At 42.1% G+C, this 4,970-nt stretch overlaps 2 protein-coding genes across 2 annotated transcripts in view; one reads left to right on the forward strand and one right to left on the reverse strand.

The window, feature by feature from the left end:
* KLHL20 (kelch like family member 20) overlaps positions 1-485 on the reverse strand; it is a 37,724-nt gene extending 37,239 nt beyond the window's left edge. The window contains exon 1 of the mRNA XM_023537575.1: positions 355-485. The gene's annotated coding sequence lies outside the window, so the exon portion shown is untranslated. The remainder of the gene's footprint in view (positions 1-354) is intronic.
* Positions 486-543: 58 nt separating this feature from the next.
* Positions 544-4,970, forward strand: part of ANKRD45 (ankyrin repeat domain 45) — a 31,488-nt gene continuing 27,061 nt past the window's right edge. Inside the window, exon 1 of the mRNA XM_011371692.2 lies at positions 544-789. The gene's annotated coding sequence lies outside the window, so the exon portion shown is untranslated. The remainder of the gene's footprint in view (positions 790-4,970) is intronic.

Consider the following 4,970-nt stretch of genomic DNA (forward strand, 5'->3'; position numbering starts at 1 on the left):
GGCAAGATCTCGCTAGATCCCCAGGGTTAAGTGGCACGCACAGCGACCATCTCCTTTGCCCGAACTCCGACCCCTGTCTGGGGACGCTGTCCAGGGAAGCCCAAAGCCCCCGAGAAGAAAAAGCCCAGCGCTTTCCCTGGCTCCGGGGTAGGGCTGTCAGCCAGCGAGGGCGCAGTCTAGTGCCCCGCAAGGCCCAGCCCCAGCGCCCCAACAGCCCCTTCTCGGCGCCGACTGACAGGCGGCGAGCCAAGCACGGCCCTGACCCCACCGGCGGCTGGGCAACTTGGGACCGCAGATCTGCAAAGCGAGCCTGGGGCGCTGCCCACTGTCCCTGCTCTAAGGCGGCTAACTTACCGGCTCTGACACTTTCTTTTCCTCGGCCGCAGCCTCCCCTACCTCCTGCGCCCGCCGTCCCTCCCTGCCTCCTCCTCTGCCGCTGCTAGCGCAAGCAGGATGCCGCTCCTCGAGCTATTTCCTCCCGGTCCCTCGCTCCTGTTCAGCAGCAGGAAGTGGTCCCGGTCCTAAATCGTTCCCCCTGGATCCCACTTACCCCGCCAAGAAGTTCCGCGGCGGCTCAGGAGGTAGCCGCTCTCCTTGCTAGGAGTTCGGGTAACCTCAAACAACACCTGTCTTCGCATCCAGTTCCTTGTATCCCACTTTGCGAGTTCACGGCTGAACTGGCAGTGTTTGAATACTGAAGCCTCTTTCTTTCTTGTTTTCCCCGGCAAAAGGCAACAGAGAGATGGGCGTAGTCACGGAAAGCTAGGAATTTTGATTTATTTGTAGCAGGTGAGTCTCTTATTGGCACAGTCTTGTCCCTGTTGTGGATTGAATGATGGACGCATGCAAATATGGAGTCGACATATATCTATTATGTCTATACCATGTGCAAACTGTTGAGCATACACAGCCAAATCAGAAATTGACTCGACCTTCCAGATTTATTAGTTTAGCTTTGAAGACACCAGAGTTTTATCCAGGATTCTAAGGCTGTATGAACTCACTTTAGTATTGAGCAGGGGGATCCTTTTCTTTAAAGAATTTTTAAATTTTCAATTACAGTCGACATACAATATATTAGTTTTAGGTGTACAGCATAGTGATTAGACATAACTTACGAAGTGATCACACTGATAAATCTAGTACAGATCTGACACCATACAGATAGTTATTACAACATTATTGACTATATTTCCCATGCTATAATTTAAGACCTCAGGACTGTTTTATAACTACCAATTCGTACTTCTTAATCCCATCCCCTTTTTCACTTATTCCTCCAAAACTCCCTCCCATTTTGCAACCATCAAAATATTCTCTGTAGCTGTTTGTTTTGTTTGTTCATTTTGTTTTTTTTTTTAGATTTCACATATAAGTGAATCATAGGGCATTTATCTTTCTCTGTCTGCCTTGTTTCACTTAGCATAATACCTTTTAGGTCCATCCATGTTGCAGATAGCAATATTTCACTCTTCTTTATGGCTGAGTAATATTCCATTGTATATATGTACTACTTCTTTATCCATTCATCTATGGATGGACACTTAGGTTGCTTCCATATCTTGGCTATTGTAAATAATGCTGCAACGAACATATGGATGCCTATGTCTTTTTGAATTAGTGTTTTGGGTCTCTCCAGATAAAAACCCAGAATTAGAATTATTGGGTGCTTCTTTGTCTCTGGTATAAGTATTGCATCCCTTCACTTTTTTCACCCAACCCCCAAACCCGCTCCCCTCTGGCAATCACCAGATTGTCCTCTGTATCTGTGAATTCTCTTTCTTCTTAAAGAAGTCCCTTTAACATTTCTTGTAATACGGTTTGGTGGTGGTGAACTCCTTTAGCTTTTTCTTGTTTGGGAGAAAAATTCTTTTTATTTTGTCTTTTGCCTGATTTTCCCGTAGCACACAGCCACCTGATTTTTACTATATATTTAGAAAACAAACAAATGATAGGGTAGGGGATACAATTTCAGTAATATCAATGAAAGACTGTTGTTGGTTTCTTGACAGCGATCCTAGGCTAAGCATGAAATTAACCAAATTTTCTTTAGCTATTATTCACATGGGATCTACACAGATTTGTCCACTTGTTTCTGAGAGAGAAAGAATACCTTTTGCTAATTAGCTTGTAAGAAATGCATGGCCATTCGATCTAGACACCCATAGTTGCAGATCCCAGTCCTGTGACTGACTAGCTTTGTGATCTTGGTCAGATTTCTTAATCTCTTAAGCGTTAGTTTCCTTTATGTAAAAGGGAAATAATACCTTTTAAAAATTGTTTTGAGAAGTAAATTATAATGAAGATCAGGGTAGGATATCCAGAGAAAGACCTAAGAACATATGGAAATTTAGTATGTGATAAAAGTGATATCTCAAGTCAGTGGGGGAATGCATGGACTGTTGCATAAATGATGCTGATACAAATATGGAAAAAGATAAAATTGGATCCATTCCATACAAGGAGCTGGACTCCATTGGGGTCTCAACAAAGGCCGCTGAAGACCCATGGGAGGCTCAGAAGCTGCATCACCCTTTGGAATTGTCACAAGTTGGGGTGAAGGAGTTGGGTCTTTATATCCCACAACAACCAGATGTATTAGAGGTCTACACAAAGGATCATAATGTAATATTTACACGGCTCCCAAAAATGGAGGAATAATAAGTAATATAGTTAATCGAGCAAAATATATCAACAGGCAGTTCACAGAAAATGAAATAGCCCTTGAACAGTTGAAAATGCGTTCAGCCTCACTCATAATAAGATAAATGCAAATTATAGCTATATTAAGACCTATCGGATAGGCAGAAATCCAAAACTGGACAGCCTGCTTTGTTGATGTGACTATGGAGGTGATCTCATGGCTGGTATGTGTGCAAAATGATAAAACTTCTATGGAGAGAGATTTGGCAAGATTTAGCAAAATTACATTTGCTTTTACCTTCTGATCCAGCAATCTCACTATCCCAAGGATATACTTGCAAGAAAAAAAAAGATATGCTTGAAGTTATTGACTGCAGATCTCTTTGTAATAGCAAAAGAATGAAAGCAACCCCAAAGCCTCTCAGTAGGGGACTGATTGAATAAACAATGGGATATCCACATAATGGGGATTATGCAGCTATATAAAGAAATGAGGAAGATCTCTAAATACTTACATGACTCACTCTTCAGAATATATTGTTAAATTACAAAAACCTAGTGAACAGTGTTTAGAGCACGCTAACTTTGATTAAGAAAGGGGTAGAAATATAATGTGTGTATAGTATAGTATTTGCTTATACTTAAAAAATGATGGAAAGATAAACAGAATAAAAAGTTAGAGGGGAAAGGATAGAACAGAGTTGAGAGATTAGAAAGGGAAGCCATATTGCTCTGAAAGTATTGAATTTTATATTTTTATATCAAATGTTCTTAATTAAAAAATCCACTTAAGCAAAATCTATTTTTATTTAAATAAATTTCTATTTTATTATGTACTAAATATTTTTTACTTCAATAAAATTAAAGACATTTTATTTAAATGTTTTTAACAATTCTAAAATAAAATTTAATCAAAAGAGAAAAAGCAATGCCTGAATATTGAAAAACAAATGGCTTAACTGTATGTCAAATTGGTGGCAAATTGGTGAATCCTATAATACATCACCCAGACATCCTTCAAGAATGAAGGACATAATCCATCTGCTACTAGAAGTCCTGCTGACAGAGCTCAGCTGTCGGCCCTTTCTGGGAAGCACCTTGGTAAAAGAAGTTGACTGCCCATGGCCTTACTCCATTCCTGGGGTACCTCGCAGCTAGTGACTCGTTGATGCTGGATACAAAGGCACACTTGCCTTGACCCATCTTGGGATGCCCCTGAACTTGAGAGCTCCCCAGAGGATCTGCATAGGCTTTTGTTGAGACTACCTTGCAGCCCAGCTTCTCTGTCTGCCTTGTTTCCTTACCTTCTTTTCGGGTGTTGATCTCAAGAGCCCTCCCTAGTCAACTTCCTGCATGCTAAACTCCATCTCAGAATGTGCTTCCTGGGGAGCCCAGCCACAGCTGGTGCCAGGGATGTCAAAAATTGTTCAAGTAGTCACTTAGATGGGATTTTTGGTGTGTATCACCTGCTAGGCTAGCAAAGAGGCTGTCATCACTGGTGATAGAGAGAGTACAGCTAGTCCCTGACACAAGGCAGTGCAACTGTTAAAACCATGAGCAAACTGTATATTCTGGTGAGAAGAAACACTCTAGTGGGTATTAGTGATTTATAGCAGAAATATGGGTGGGCTGTTGCCAAGTTCAGTTAATGCTATTTAATGAAATACAGAGTGATAATGGCTATTAAACACTAAGCATGAAGGCCAACAAATACAGAGGCTCTCATCTTCTGCAGGAAAATCTGAGGGCCAGCCCAGGACTTAATCATAAGGGTAGCAGAGCCTCGAAGATTAGACTCTCACTATCAGCAAGTCTGCTATGCCAAGGATGGGATGCTAGTTGGGAAAGAGTGGAACCTGACAGATGGGAAGGGGACATCTGGCTGAGTACACGTGGGACTGACTTGTGGGTGCTGGATCAACAGGGACAGAATACAAAATTGAATAAGGGAGACAGTTAATTTGGAAGTACTCTCCGGGGCTACAGGATTTAACAACCTGGCAAGGATCTCAGGAAATGGTGCAAACATGTGGCTAGAATACCTTCATAAGCATGGAGAGTGGTGGCCCACACTAAATGAGGTAAAGAGGCCAGGATTGCCATGGAAGGCAATGGAACAAGGGTTTAAAGAGTTCAAAAATGTGAGCAAGCTAGAGTACTATACTATGTAAGCCTGGAAAACCCACCAGGCAATTATACTCCATGGGAGGGACCAGTGGCTACACCATTTCACAAAGTAATAAGGAAGGTGCTGGTGAGAGTGGTACCCAGAATCACCTATGAGCTCAGTGGTGGCTGTGCTCTGTAGACCAGATTGATGGAGACTT

The sequence above is a fragment of the Pteropus vampyrus genome, unplaced genomic scaffold (assembly GCF_000151845.1).
Source record: "Pteropus vampyrus isolate Shadow unplaced genomic scaffold, Pvam_2.0 Scaffold194, whole genome shotgun sequence".
NCBI lineage: Eukaryota > Metazoa > Chordata > Mammalia > Chiroptera > Pteropodidae > Pteropus > Pteropus vampyrus.